The sequence below is a fragment of the Castor canadensis genome, chromosome 3 (assembly GCF_047511655.1).
Source record: "Castor canadensis chromosome 3, mCasCan1.hap1v2, whole genome shotgun sequence".
Taxonomy (NCBI): domain Eukaryota; kingdom Metazoa; phylum Chordata; class Mammalia; order Rodentia; family Castoridae; genus Castor; species Castor canadensis.
Genome location: NC_133388.1, coordinates 22,314,100 through 22,331,126, shown reverse-complemented (window position 1 = coordinate 22,331,126; position 17,027 = coordinate 22,314,100). Strand labels below are relative to the sequence as shown.

General features: G+C 35.4%; 1 non-coding gene across 1 annotated transcript; it reads left to right on the top strand.

The window, feature by feature from the left end:
* Positions 1–5,206: 5,206 nt before the first annotated feature.
* On the top strand, positions 5,207–5,370 carry LOC141421906 (U1 spliceosomal RNA). Its single transcript, XR_012446596.1, has one exon. It is a non-coding gene; the product is annotated as a U1 spliceosomal RNA (small nuclear RNA).
* Positions 5,371–17,027: the final 11,657 nt, after the last annotated feature.

Below are 17,027 nucleotides of genomic sequence, written 5' to 3'. Positions count from 1 at the left end.
TTAGCAGTCTGCAAAAAACTGAAACTAGATCCATGTATATCACCCTATACCAAGATTAACTCAAAATGGATCAAGGATCTTAATATCAGACCCCAAACTCTTAAGTTGATACAAGAAAGAGTAGGAAATACTCTGGAGTTAGTAGGTATAGGTAAGAACTTTCTCATTGAAACCCCAGCAGCACAGCAACTAAGAGATAGCATAGATAAATGGGACCTCATAAAACTAAAAAGCTTCTGTTCATCAAAAGAAATGGTCTCTAAACTGAAGAGAACACCCACAGAGTGGGAGAAAATATTTGCCAACTATACATCAGACAAAGGACTGATAACCAGAATATACAGGGAACTTAAAAAACTAAATTCTCCCAAAACTAATGAACCAATAAAGAAATGGGCAAGTGAACTAAACAGAACTTTCTCAAAAGAAGAAATTCAAATGGCCAGAAAACACATGAAAAAATGCTCACCATCTCTAGCAATAAAGGAAATGCAAATTAAAACCACGCTAAGATTCCACCTCACCCCTGTTAGAATAGCCATCATCAGCAACACCACCAACAACAGGTGATGGCGAGGATGAGGGGAAAAAGGAACCCTCTTACACTGTTGGTGGGAATGTAGACTAGTACAACCACTCTGGAAAAAAATTTGGAGGCTACTTAAAAAGCTAGACATCGATCTACCATTTGATCCAGCAATACCACTCTTGGGGATATACCCAAAAGACTGTTACTCCAGAGGCACCTGCACATCCATGTTTATTGCGGCACTATTCACAATAGCCAAGTTATGGAAACAGCCAAGATGCCCCACCACTGATGAATGGATTAAGAAAATGTGGTATCTATACACAATGGAATTTTATGCAGCCATGAAGAAGAACGAAATGTTATCATTCGCTGGTAAATGGATGGAAGTGGAGAACATCATTCTGAGTGAGGTTAGCCTGGCTCAAAAAACCAAAAATCATATGTTCTCCCTCATATGTGGACATTAGATCAAGGGCAAACACAACAAGGGGATTGGACTATGAGCACATGATAAAAGCGAGAGCACACAAGGGAGGGATGAGGATAGGTAAGACACCTAAAAAACTAGCCAGCATTTGTTGCCCTTAACGCAGAGAAACTAAAGCAGATACCTTAAAGCAACTGAGGCCAATAGGAAAAGGGGAACAGGTACTAGAGAAAAGGTTAGATCAAAAAGAATTAACCTAGAAGGTGACACCCACGCACAGGAAATCAATGTGAGTCAATGCCCTGTATAGCTGTCCTTATCTCAACCAGCAAAAACTCTTGTTCCTTCCTATTATTGCTTATACTCTCTCTACAACAAAATTAGAAATAAGGGCAAAATAGTTTCTGCTGGGTATTGGCGGGGGGAGAGGGAGGGGGTGGAGTGGGTGGTAAGGGAGGAGGTGGGGGCAGTGGGGAGAAATGAACCAATCCTTGTATGCACATATGAATAATAAAAGAAAAATGGAAAAAAAATAAATAAAGATCAAAAGAAGGTGAAAGGGAAATTACAAAAATCAAATTTGTCCACCACTTTTTTAAGTTCAGATCCATTCTTGGACAGAATGATAATGCTTGAGTTGGTGTTAGAAACACTCGTTTGCTGAGTGTTTCTAAACCACTGTTATGATTTCATAGCCTGTTTACTGTTACCGTGTAGCTGTGACATGTTAGAAGAACAGTTCAGGGAGAAATCTCAAACGCTTAAGAAAAGCAATAAAAATCAGTACAGTGTCAAAAAAAAAAAAAAGTACTACAGATAATTTAAGATTATCTGATTGAGCATATACAGCCAAATGGAAAGCAAAATAAAAATCACTTTTTGATTATTTCTGGGAGATGTATGCAATAATTATTGATATTGTAGGAATATCATCAGATAATGTAATGAGTGTATCTAAAAGACCTAGTCCCAAGGACTCTGTACTGATTTGCATAGAATGCCATAGCAATATTTTAATATTCATGTTCTTTTGGGTTTTTTTGAGCCTTCAATAGCACTAGAAGTCACTAAAGATGTCCTAATTCGATTAATTCTATAGAGTGTTTTTATAGATATTGCCATTTCTAGCAATTGTTGGCATGGCAATTTATGATACTCTGACACAATATTATTCCAAACAACCACTTTAGGAAAATGTGTGAAAAAATAAACAATCAAAACCTAATAAAAAAAGTTCAAGAGCCAGGGGCAGGTGATTCGTGCCTGTAATCCTAGCTAGTCAGGAGGAGGATATTGGAAGTATCACCTTTCACTCCCGTCCAGATAAAAAGTTACGGAGACTCCACTCAATATTAGCTGGTGCAGTGGTCTGTGCTTGTCATTCCAAGCCATATGGAGATTGGTAGACTCACTCTTCCAGGTCAGCCTGGGCAAATAAGTTCATGAGAACCCACCTTAATGGAAAAATGCTGGGTGTGGTAGGGTGTATCCATCATGCCAACAATGGTGGGAGGCACAAAATAGGAAGATTGCAGTCCAGGTCAACCTGGGAATAAAGAAAGACCATACATCCAAAATAACCTGAGCAAAAAGTGTTAGTGGTGTGGCTCAAACAGTAGAGTGCCTACCTAGAGAGCATGACTTCAACCTCCAATAAATAAATAAATAACTTAAAAACTCAGGCAAATGATCATTTCAATAGGTATAGAAACAGCCTTTGACAAAATTTCATATCCCTTCATGATAAAAGACTTAAAGAAAGTAGGAGCAGAAGGAATGTACCTTGGGATAATAACGGTTGTATATGACAAACATATAGTTGGCAAAACGCTAATAGGGAAAAACTGAAATCATTTCCTTTAAAGTCAGGAATGAGACAAGCATGTCTACTCTTTTAAACCTAATTCAATATTCAATATAGTACTGGAATAACTAGCCAGAAAAATAAGATAAGCAAAAAAATTAAAGAAATTCAAATAGAGCAGCTAGAAGTCAAATTATCCTTATTTGCAGATTGATATAATCCTTTACTTAAAAGCTCCACCAAATAACTCCTACATCTGATAAACATTTTCAACCATGTAGCGGGATATAAAAATAATTTACAAAAATTAATAGCTATTCTATATACCAACAATGAGCAGACTGAAAGAGAAATAAGGAAAACAATTCCATTCACAGTAGCCTGTAAAAATACCCTAAAAATAAACTTAAATAAAGAAGTGAAGTGAAAGACCTCCACAGTGGAAATTATAAATCCTTGAAGAAAGAAATTGAAAAGTACACTAGTATATGGAAAAACCTTCATGATCATGTACTGACAGAATTAATATTGTGAAAGTAATATACAGATTCAATGCAATTTTCATCAAAACCCCTTGTTTACTTTTCACAGAAATAGAAAAATCAATCCTAAAATCCATATGGAAGCATAAAAGACCCCAAATAGCAAAAATAATCCTGGGCAGAAGGAACAATGTTGGAGATATTACAATACCAGACATCAAATTATACTAGAGTCATAGTAACAAAAGTAGCATGATACTGACACAAAAACAGACATGAAGACTGATGGAACAAAATAAAAGACCAAGAAATAAATCCATACAACTATAGCCATATGTTTTTCAACAAATGAGCAAAAAACATAAATTGGAGAAAAGACAGACTGTTCAACAAATGGTGCTGGGAAATCTGGCTATCTACATGTAGAAGACTGAAGCAAGACCTGTATCTCTCTAACACTGTACAAAAATCACTTAAAAAGTGGATCAAACATCTGAATATAAGTACTGAAACTTTGAAATTACTTCATAAAAACATAGGGAAAATTCTGGCAGATAAAGGCTAGACAATTATTTTCTGAATAGGATTCCAGTTGCCCAAGAAATAAGAGCAAGACTTGACAAATGGGGTTGCATCAAATTAAAAAGATTCTACACATCAAAAGAAACAATTACCAGAATCAATAGATAACCCACAGAATGGCAGAAAGTCTTTGCCCACTTTTCATTGGATAAAAGATTAATACCCAGAATATATAAAGGACTAAAACATTAAACATCAAACTAACTAATAATCCAATTAATAAATGGGCAAATGAATTTACAGACAGTTCTCAGAAGAAGAAATGTAAATTCTAGCAAATACATGAAGAAATGTTCATATTTTTTTGCCATAAAGGAAATGCAAATCAAAATGGCATGAGATTCCATCTTATACAAGTAAGAATGGCAATTATAAAGAAAACAAGCAACAGTAAATGCTGGTGAAGATGTGGGGGAAAAAAGCCCTTATGCTCATTTTTTAGGAGTATAAACTAGTGCAACCACCATGAAAATCAATAACCTACTTTATGACCCTGCTCTACTACTGTTGGTCATACATTTGAAGGAGTATAAATCAACATACAAGAGAGACACCTATATACCATGTTTTGTAGCAGCACTGTTCACAATAACCATGCTGCACAATCATCCTAGATATGCAACTACCAATGACTAGATATAGAAAATGTGGTATGTATACAAAATGGAGTATTATTCATCCAGAAAGAAGAATGAAATTATGTTATTTGCAGGAAAATGGTTCAAACTGGAGATTATCATGTCACATGGTTTTGATCATATGTGGAAGCTAGACCTAAAATGGTACTGATTGTAATAATAATTATTACTGATTGTAATAATAACAGAGGAACTGTTAGGGAGGGGAAAAGCAACAGGGTGTAGTGTAGGAAAGGGTAAGATACTGGAGAATGAAGACATTCTACGTACATTACATGTATATGAAGATAGAATACAGAAATCCCAAATACTCTTTAAAAAGGGAGAGAGGTGGGAGAAGGAGTATGGCAATATAATAAAGGGGTGAATTTGTTCAAAATGCACTGTACACATCAATGAAATTATCTCAATGTAATCCCCTTATAGTCTTCACAAGTGCTAATAAAAGTGTTAAAGAAAAGGAAATCTTGGAATCATCCTACAAGGTGTCTCAAATGCTATGCATCCTTAAGTGAAATACATGAATGCCTAGACAGATTTTCTTATAATCCCATTACATTGTGATATACATTTGGCTTGTCCCAAAATTATTTTGGTGCGTATATTAAGCTTCTATTAAATTATTAACAATGAGAAGTGAGAGCATGCATTGTGCCTTCCTTTCTCTTTTTAAATCTTCTTTATTTATGATGCCAAAGAATATTCATTCCCTTAGAAATACAGGAACTAAATAATTATTGAATACTTACCTGGCAGGGGAGATACCAGAATCATGAAGGTGGTTTTCCCAGGGCGAGGCTTATCCATTGCACTCCAGATGTGCTGACCCCTGTGATTTCCCTAAATGTGAGAAACTCGACTGCATAATTTGTGGTAGTGGGGGACTGCGTTCGTGCTCTCCCCTGAAAAAAAAAAATAAATAAAAAATAATTATCTGAAAACTGAGAGTCAACTTAAGTATAAATGGTTATAAAGAAAAAAGTGCAATTCTGAACTGTTATTTAACCTGTCACATATCATGTGGCTTTCTCTTTGTATGTAAGTTATTATCATTGTTTGTAGCAATGGTGTACCTGCCAAATATAGCATTTGTTATTTAGAAAGATCAACTCTAGGGCTGCCATTGTTCCTCACCTACAGCATGAAGTGAAGAGGATGGATGTCAGGGTCAAACTGTCCTGTTCCTCTGTGCCAACTTGACTGAGTGCTAACTAAAATTACTTAACCAACCTAAAACCAATTTTCCTTATGTAAAATGAGAGTAGGAAGAGCATGTATTTCCAAGGCTGTTCTGAAGATGAAATGCACAAATGCCGGCTTTTCACAGGGTCACTACATACTGAATGCTCCACAATGATTATTTACTTCTGAGGTCTTTGAGGAATGGCTAAAGTTTCAAGTTCATCCCTGCCTTACCCATATTTATTAGCCTTCCTGGATCATTTCCAAATCACAGACATCTTTTGACTGGGAATCTCAGCATGGAACATATTTTTAAACTGTCAATCCATTCCTTCAATATGATACGAGGAAGGAGAATATCTAATTAGATTTCTTATATCTCAGTGGCTCCACTAGTAATCTAAAGATATTAGGGAAAAGATGACAATGTTTGAAGGAATGAAAGATTAAGAAAACAAAGAGATGAGGCTGGATGATATCTTAGAAATTTACATTGACTGAAGACTAGTTGACCTTAATTTAAATCTAATATTTTTCTTTTCAAATGCTTACATATTTTCCTACTTAATAATGAGCAATGAAGAAAGGTTGAGTGAACTTTGAAGTTCAATTGATAAATTATCTCCAGGCCTTGTAAAATGATCATAATCCAGCAGGCTTACTGTACATGCAAATTAAATTTGGGACAATAAGAAAATTGCAGCCATGTGTTCATTTCTTGATCATGTGTGTATTTCTTTGTGTGTGTGTGTATGTGTGTGTGTGTAAGTCTATGTATGTGTGCATATGAGGGTGCCTGTGTGTGCACAATTTTTGGCAATATGTGTATATATGTGATTGCGGGAAATATGGCCTGCCAAAAAAACTGAGCCTGAATGATGAATGCTCAACAAGAGGTTTCTATGATCCAGGAACCTATCTGATTTTAAGCTGTTAATTTTCTCTTGTATGTTCCAACACATTGCCAGGGACATATAGAATTTCTCCCTAGTGAATGCTATTAAATTACTCCCCATTCTGCTGCAAGGAATGCAGGCAATACTCACGGGATCTTTGAGAATAATTAATTCTGCATATTAGAAAAGAAACTGTATTTTGCTGCAATACAGGTGAGATTTTCTTTCATCAATAGCCTTCTTTCAGGGCCCTGAGAGTTTAAGCAAGTGGGCTGTCCAGTCTTCTAGTTAACACGTGCAGCATGATGCTATGTTTTTGTTATTATGGACATTTTATTACTTCTCTTTTCTTTATATATTTCGTACACAATGAAATTACTGTCTATCATTCATGGTAAAGTCCACAGTTTGTGTTTCACCTTTCAGTCAAAACCATTTCTTTTCCTCCCCCTTCCCAAATCCACTCTTCTGGAAATTGAAATTTACTTCTTTGCTAAACTGCAAGGCATGCCAAACCCCAAATAGCTCAGGGATCATAATTCAGAAGCCACTGGCTCATTCTCTTCTATCCAAAGCCTGTAGAAGTAACCATAGGTCCCGGGATAACTTTCTCCGAGCAGCCAAGAAACCAGTAGGAAGTTATTGAACTTGCCTAAAAGATCTTTCCAGAAGAATTGTTTAAAAAGTGCTCCATATTTTAAACCATATTGTGATGCAAAGTGTGTCCCTTTCAGGTAGGCAAAACCTTCTTTTGCAAGTAGATAAGTGATTCCGTGGGACATATAGCACTTGTTTCCCACCTTCTTTATGATTTCAGAGGACTGGGCTGGGATTTAAAAGGTTTAAATTCTAGTCCCCGCTGAAAAGTTAACTAACTGTGACCTTGGGAAAGTTGCATACTTGCTTAGCCTGTTTCCTCATTTGTGATTTGAAGGAATTCCAAGCAGTGATCTCTATGGCTTTGTCTAGCTCTAAAATTCTGTGAGTTTGCCCCATGACCCTTTCTCTACAAGGCTTCCTCCCAGGCCAAAAAAAACCTTAGAGGGGATTCTGTTTGTTTAGCTTTGTTTGCTGGTGTGTGTGTTCTTCATTCTTTTTAATTTCACCATTTATAAAAATAAAAAGGAATGTCCATGTGGTCTGTAAAAAGGTTTCATATCGAATGCTGTGTATAGCAGCCAGTTTTCCATTGTAATCCTCCAAAAATATCTGATAATACAAAACAAGTGTAGATTATGACAAAGATTCTTTCTGACTCATTGCATTTTGAGTGGGCTACCCTCTGTCCACACAATGCTCAGCTGTAGACAAGTTTCAGATCAAGTATGGCCTGAAAACCATGGTCTGGTATTAGGGTAGCATTTGTGACCTCTTGGTAACTCACTGTGTGGTGCCTGGAGTAGGAGGTTATTCATCTCAGTGATGAATAACCACATCTCTAATCCTATGTTCATTTCCCCTCTTCTCAATAACTTCTCCCTGGGGTGGGGGTGGTAGGGTAAAATTAGCTCATACATTTTGAAGCTATAAACGTAGCCATTACTACAAGCGACTCTGTAATGGGTTAAAGATTGAGTGATGAGAAAAATACAAACAATGCAATGGCAAGCCTAGTGGTGGGGAGGAGAGAAGAAAAAAGGAAAATGGTGATTAAAGAGCTTAAAAGTAAAAAGAAATGAGGAGGTGGCAAATGTGGGGCAGGAGACAAGAGGAAAGGAGAAGTCATAGTTGAATAGGATTTTGGATCCAGGATAATTAGAAGGGGTTTATTATAAGAGACATAGTCTGTATTGAAAAAGCAGTTCATATCAAGATGTGAGGAGGCTGAAGGGACTTCAGGATGTCTAAAAAGAGGTGTCCAGAAAATAATTGAGAGATTATCACCTCTTTCCACTTTAGCCCCAGAAATAAAAAAAATAGAAAAAAGCTGATTTTAATTTATAAGCTAATGTTTTTGTACTCAGAAACTCATCACTATACTGTAAAAAACTATTTAGCTTGTCTTCCCATCTGTCACACATCTCTACATAGTCAATACTCTGCTGAGGACTTTTATAAGAAGGAAATATAAGATTTTTGCCTATGGTATTGAATAATTTAAGTTTAATTGAAGAAATCACACACACTTATCAAATAAATAACAATATAGAGACCAATAGAGCCAACTAAAAAATATATGTCAAAACCATAAATACATTTATCCTCAACAGTCATCTTCCAGTGATGTTCAACTGTATTCGGTTTATCTGGAGGCTAAACCTGGATTTCAAATTTGAAATAAAATAGAATTCCTGCTCTACTTGTTTTCTTCTGCAACTTCTTGGTCATTTCTCTTTCAGCAAGTATCCCGAGGTCCTCCAGATCAGTCTGAGGATGGGAAGTTTAAAATGTTAAAAAAGAAATCTAGAATGTCGTTCTCTCAAGTCCCTCTCATCAATGGCCAACTTGATTATGTCCTTTGCTTTGTATTACCATAAGGCTCCCTGCTATTGCTTTTATAGTAAAATTCAAGTGAAAGCTCCTTATAAGTCTATTCTTCTTTCCTGCAGTTCCCCCAATCTGCATGTTAGACTCTTTCCATAAAAGCCTTGCAATTTTCAACAATATCCTCTTTCAAGTCTACTTGACTTGGAACTCACTGAGACTGAATTTCACTCTTACTTCAACCAACAGAAAGTCTTAGTTTTCCTTTATAACTTCAAATTTATATCTTTTATGTGATTTGAATACTAAACAAAGCATATTCAATGTTAGAAAAGATAAGTTGAAATATAGTTAACCCACTGTCACCAAGAACTCTTAAGTAGGAAAAATATTTTGGTGTAATCCAGTCAATAAAGAGTAATTTCATCAACAAAACCTCTGGCCAAACTCCTGCATCTCTTGAGTCCCAGAAGGGTCCATGCTTCACCATGGCACTGATATCATGGTTGGTTTTCTCATTAGTCCACTCAACATAATGTGAACTTTTACATATGAGCAATGTCTCACCATTTAAAATACATTATTGTTATTATTATAGAGATTTCTGAAATCTAACATCATATGGTATCTGTTACACTGTGCATATTAAAAGATGGGAAAAGGTTGAAAAGATTCAAATTTGAGAGCTCATTTTTAACTACTGATGTGTTTCACTTTCCTCCCTTTCTTTGTATCACCATCTTTTACATGGAAAATATGTTTTCTTCTCAACAGCTTTCCTTTTTTCTAATCTATAAACTTCCTATTACTTTTCCTTCTCCATCTTCAACATGTTATTTTTCTTTCTTGAACTCAATAAAATTAGCTAAAATTAACTGAGCTTCTCTTATGTCCCAGACACAGTAAAAAAGGTTTTCAATAGTTAATTCTTACATTTTTACACATGAGTAAATGGAGTCCTAGAGAGGGTCAGTAATTTGCCCAAGATCACACAGCAAATGAGCATAAATAGCAAAAGCAAGCTTTGTCTAAAAGCAGTCTTTAACAACAGAGCTTTGTTATGTGTAATAGAATTATGACACTAAATTTTGTTAAATGTCATTTATTTCCTGTACCAAATGATAAGAGAGTAGTGCATGAGTTTAATTCTCAAAAGGAAATTGAAAATAATGTGGAAAAGAAAAATGGTGAAATTTGAGAAGATTCTGAGAAAGCAGTTTTAATCTGTCTTGGTTCTGATCTAGTACCAAGTACCTGTAAATCAATTGCTCTTGACTTAGGAACTGCAGGCAAATGTACCCTGTGACCTAAAATTCTGCCATAAATATTCCTCATCTCAACACTCCTAAAAAGCTCAGTGTGTACCTCCCCTGTGGTTAGGCTTGAGCATAAACACCACAAGCAGCAGACACACATAAAACACACACACACACACACACACACACACACACACACAGACTATGCTCATACAAAGCACATAGCCTTCTCATATTACCAGAGCTTGTTGAGCAAGGCTCATGTTCACGAGGACTTCCACTCTGCTGGATATCTCTCTGCATCTGATTGAGCTATTGTTGTATGGAATTTTCAGTAAGAAGAGCTGAGTAACTATTCTGGGTATTAATCCCTTGTCAGATGTATAGCTGGTAAAGATTTTCTCCCATTCTGAAGCTGTCTCTTCAGTCTAGTGACTGTTTCCTTTGCTGTGCAGAAGCATTTTAATTTCATGCAATCCCATTTGTCAATCCTTTCTCTTAATTGCTGAGCTACTGGAGTTCTATTGACAAAGTTATTACCTATGTCTAGGTAATCCATTGTATTTCCCATTTTTTCCTGGAGTATTTTCACTATTTCAGATCTTACATTTAGATCTTTGGTCCACTTTGACTTGGTGTTAGTACAGGGTGAAAAACTGAGATCTAGTATCAGTCTTCTGAAGGTGTATATCTAGTTTTCCCTACACCATTTGTTGAAGAGGCTATCTTTTACCCAACTCATATTTTGTCCTCAGTGTATACATGTAGCTTAAAAATCTAACACTGCAAAGAATCAGCAATCCACTGAACAAATGGGCAAATGAAGCAAACTGATAATTCTCAAAAGAAGAAGTCCAACTGGCCAATCAACACATAAAGAAATGCTCAACATCCATGGCCATAAAGGAAATACAAATCAAAATGGCATTAAGATTACACCTTACTCCAATCAGAATGGCCATCATCAATAACATGAGTGACAACAGATGCTTGAGAGGATGTGGGGAGAAATGAACACTTGTGCACTGTTTGTGAGAATGCAAATTTGTGCAATCGCTATGGAAAGCAGTGTGGATGTTACCTGACAAACTAAAATGCAACTACCATAGGATCCAGGGATACCACCCCTGGCAATATGCCCAAAGGAATGTGCTCCAGATATGATAGAATCACTTGCACACCTATGTTTCTTACAGCACTAGTCACAATAAGCAAGCTTTGGAAACATCCCAGGTGATGTCTCACAACCAATGAATGATTAAGAAAACATAGTACATATACACAGTGGAGTGAGTATTAGGTCAAAGGTTCCATGTTTTCCCTTATATGTGGAAGCTAGACCTGTAAAATAAATCTTGTATAAATTAATCTAAGATCTTATATGCATATATATTAACATACATACATATATATATATATATATGTGAGAGAGAAAGAGAGAAGGAACAAAATTCTACAAAATCGTATTAGAGTGTCTGTCTGAGGGAATTACAGGAGGCAGGAGAGAAAGTGAAAAATAATGAAATATTCCATCTATGTATGAAGATAATATATCATAATACACTGTAAGCTGTTGAATAACAGGAGCATGGTGATAAAGAAAAAGTAAGTAATGGGGGAAGGTAATCTAATTAAAGCATGATATATACATGTCTAAAATGAGAAGGCAAAAATTCCCTTGGACTATCAAATACACACTTCTGTAAAACTGAAGGACAGGAAGGCAAATCATATCCTTTCTGGGAGTGTGTACCAGTGAGAGAGGGAGGGTATAAGGAAAGGGTGAAAGATGGTGAATATGATGGATGTAGTTTGTATTGATGTATGAAAATATAATAATGAAAGGGGAACGAGAATGAGAGAGAAAAATGGAAGGGGTGAATCTAATTAAGATATACTGTAAACACATATGTAACTATCACAGTGTATCACCCCATATGATTATATGCTAATAAAAAAAGAACTGCTGACTGGAATGTATCACACGCTGACTTTGCAAATCAATGTTAAGTCTAAGTTGCAAGTATATGTTGTAGAGATGAGTTTCTTAGAGTAAGAAAATACAGAGTTATTCTGCTTCTGAGACTTATTATATGGAGACTGACAAAGATCTGAGGCATCACATCCTCAGATGTGGACGTAAAGAACAAATCCAAACCTGGGAGTTACTGCAAATAGAGGTAGAATACTAAAACTTGAGGAACTAGAGAATAGTTCTATTTACTATGTGCTTGAAATACTAGGCATTGTGCTAATGTCAGTGAGGATAGTTTGAAATGTAGTTCACTCTCTGTCACCCAGAACTCATGCTACACATAAGTAGAATGCTCATTTCTGTACAATCTGGCTGCAGCCTATGAAAATAGAGTGGCTTTGATGTTGTCTATGACCCCAATAACCTAAATACATAAGGTTGAGACCTGACCTGAATTTTCTCTATTCTCGGTTAAATTTATAATTTAATAAGATGATAAGATTTAGCAGATGAACAGAATGTTAAAATGTTAAAAAGCACAATGAAGTAGATGTGGTGATCTTAACTATTGGGCAAGGATTAATACAATAAATTACCATAAATATTTTTTTAGAGAAGAAAATAAAATTTTTGTAATGGTAAAAAGTGACATTACATTTATATTTGTGATACAGTTAAAAATTTGAGATTTGTATTTTCAGAGAAGAAAATTTATCCAGTCATATAAATTAATCAATACAACGAAAAAAATTACAAAACAATGGTGTCACAATCTACACATATTCTACATAATCATACATATTATGATTGTTGAAGCATAACAATAACAATTAATTAAAACATGCACCAATGCAGAAAACAGAAAAAAATACTTTCCCTAGAAAGGTACAAGATCACACTGAACTAAGTTGCCTTTTAGCCTTGTGTACAAAAAGTCTATCAGTAGAACACAGAATATGGAGAAAGATTCAGACCTCAGGATGAAATGGCCAATAAAAGAAGGCCACAACACTATGTTCCAGGATGGACCTAGAGGGAATATAAAATATGTTCACAGAGATAGAATCAAATTTATAGAGAAATATAGAATATGGACATGCAAATGTTACTACAGAAGATTACTTTATTTGCAAAGCGTTAAAAAAGGTATAATTTCAAGAAAGTCACAATAGAAAGAAAACTACTTTTCTGTGACAGAAAAAGAGACCATTATCAATATCTTGTAGAAAAGGTGGAAAACATCTAAAAAGTCATAAATAAAACACTCAGTGCCATAGCATTAATAATTATGAACGAAAGATGCTAGTTCTACATGTTCCAAGCATCTGGTTGAGTCTGGCCTAGGACATTGAATTTTCACCCAAGTGGTGACAGAAATGTAAAGACAAAAACCAAAGAAAAAGTCATTTCAGATATTAAGTCATAAATTATGCTATGATTAAATAAGAAGAAAGGAATAATTTGTAATTGCTTTTGCAGTAGTCAATATTTCAGCATTCTCATACATACTTCTTGATGTACTATTACCATAAATATTTTAATATGGGAAATTCCCAATTACAAAAGAGGAGAGAAAAGTACAATGACTCAACACTCAGCCTTAAACATTATTAACTCAGAGATATTCTCAGCTTATCTACATTACCATCTATTTCCTCAGGTTTTGCATCATCATATCGAAACGTTTTACTTTATTATAATCAATTTATAAATGCTCCAATATATATCTCTGAAATATATGACGTTCTAAAACAGGAAGCAACAATAATAATTCTATAATTTTGCTTATTTATTATCGATTTATGTGGTTAGTTAGTGAGTTAGTTGAGTTACTGGTGCTGAACATTGAACTGTGGCTTTGAACATGCTATGTATGAACTCTGTCCCTGAATTATAATCCCAGAACCTATAGTTTAAAAAAATGCAGTCAACTTCCAAATATATCTTAGTTGGATTTACCATCTCCATTGTTTTCCCTTGCCCCCTCCTCTCTCCTTAGAAGAACTTCAACAGGTTTCTTTCTTCTATTTTTGTACATGGATACAAAATACATACACCACATTCCCCTTTTCCTTGTGCCCACCATTCTCCCACTGGTACCCACCCCTGGAAAAGATTTATTTTTCCTTCCTGCTCTTCATTTTTTTAATTCAGTGTATATTGAGAGTCCAAGGGGGTTTTGTCTTCGTTTCTTCATGTTTGTATATATCATATTTTAATCAAATTAACCCCTGTCCACCGTAACTCTCTCATGGTCACAATGTTCCCCTAACAGTGAACAGTTTATTATACAGTGCATTATATTATATTCATATATGGATGGATTGTTTCAATATATTTCATGCTGTAACATTTTCTTTATCTCTCACATTTCCCACAAAGATCTTTTTTATTACATAAAACTTCTTCAGTTGACTTATTTAAAGTAAGGACAATGACCTTAATTGACCCATCCTTTTTTGTGTGGGGGGGACTGAGGTTTGAACTCAGGGCTTCACGCTTTTGAAAATCAGGTTCTCTATTGCTTGAGCATGCCTCCAGTCCTGACCTGCCTTTTAAGAGGTACTTTGTATTCTATAAATTACTTCTCTGTAGTTTATTTGTGGAATAAATCAGGTTATTTATAATTTAGAATTTCCCACAATAACAATTTTGTCAAGAATAATCGCAATATTACTCGACTTCATTTTTTCTCTTTGAAAAACACTAAAGAATAAAATTATTTCCTTAAATAAGATTTATCCTTTTAAAAAGCAAAAATGAAAAGACTTTTTATCCCATACTAGGAATATGTTTTGTTTTTCTTCACAGGGAAACATTTCCCTGTATATTTGTATTTTGTGACTGCATATTTGTATTTTATGACTATATATTTGTATTTTATGGCAGAATACCATCATGGAAAAGACAATTATGACTTGTCAGCAGTGAATGGCCAAACCAGTGCTGTTTTCAAAATTGGAAAAACTGAGGCTCAGTGAAATCAGGTGAAAATTTAAATTTTAGAATAACTTCAAAGTTTGTCTTTTAGAGGTCTGGTTTGTTCAGATAATGAGACTGCTCATAGCTCTTCACCTCAGAACCTCCATGCTGGTGATAGGGTCAGAAGAGATGGAGAAGAATTGGGGCATCAGAGGAAGCATTTGGATTCCCTATGGGTAAGGCTGACTTCTATTGAGAGATATCCACGTTGCTGTTGTTAACATTTTAAGTGATGTAGTTTAGTGAAATTGGGTTTTGAATTATGAATTTGAGGTGTAATTCACACCTGCTCAATCACTATCTACTCAATCTGAATTCCATTTTCCTCTTGTGAGTAACCTAGGTGGTACAATGGATTGTACTACCTCTAGAATATATGTCTAAGAAAGTGCTGTTCTTCTCACTGTCTTTGATACCAGTGGAGGTCACCCTTGGGAATTTGCTGCACCTCTTCTAGTGGAGGATGTATACATCCTACTCTGGACTCAAAAGTTGAAATATGTCTTATTTCAACCAATAAGATACGACCAAATTTGACTTGTGTCACATCTAGGATGTGGTGACTAGCAAAATCTCTCCTTTCTCTTTCCCTGAAAACTGAGATATCCTAAACAGGGGTATCACAGCCATCATTGACTTATAATGACAATGTCAAGTGAAGTAGAAATCAATGTTGGCTGTGCAGTCACAAAGATTTCAAGTATTTCTCACTACAGCATAACTGCTTATCCTCACTGACAAAGATTCAATGATACCTGTCTAATATCTTTGTATGCTTGGTGTGAAAATCAAATACAGAACACAAAATTGGAATTTTAAGGGAATGGGAAACACCCATCTTCTCTGTATCGTACCTCTTACATATGTAGTTTATATCATCAACCAGACTGCTCATACCATAAGAAAACTTCAAAATATACCACATTAGGACATCTTAGAATTTGTGGTGAGGACAATACTTTGCCAGGCATTTAGAATTAGAATTGTATAAAGGATGTGAAGTTGACTGATATAAGCTCTGTGAAATTAGGCAAAATACTTACTTTCTCCAAGCCTTAGTAAAATTGCTGCCCTGCCCTGGTTTTGGCAGCCAGGACTATAATTATATAAATATTTTTTTAACTGCTAAGATTCCTGTCAGTGTTATTTTTTATTTCAAAAGTCCTCAGAAGAAGGGTACCAGAAAGGTGATGCATTAAGAAACTGAAGGGTGAAAGGTAATTTTAAAGGAAAAGAATGTACATTAAGTCTGAAATAAATGTATAACACAGGGTATTTTTGATGAGAAAAAGTAAAATGCATGGGATATTAAATATTTTCATAAATCTTTAGGAAATATCTTGCAAAAGGAGAACATCTTTATTACTGATGGTGCAGGCCTATCTTTTGTATGTCCTTTAGGTACTTCTGACAGTTGGGAAAATATCTTCCCAATGAAATATGGTTAAAGTGTGCCAAAATATCGAAGCCAAACCTAGTTCTCACTTAAGGGGAAAAAAATAAAGCAAAAAGAAGAATATGATGGCTGTCAGTTTCATTTTAGGAGGCAGAATCAATCTTATGTGAGTTTTGAGACCTGTGTTTCAAAAGGAGCTTATTTCTGGAGTTGGAGTGAAACCAGTTTTCAGTGTCAGTCACTGACCTAGATGTTCGGGAAACCACAGTGAACAAAACAAGTTCCCTACTGTCATGGAGCTTCCTCTATTGTGGAATTGGAGATGAGAGGTTTGATCAAAGACAAAGCAGTGAAGAGCATAGGGAAAAAGCCCTTCAGATGCATGGAGAAGAGCATGGATGCAGAGGGACTAGTGAGTCAGAAACAAAATAATGCTCTTGTGTGTCTGAGG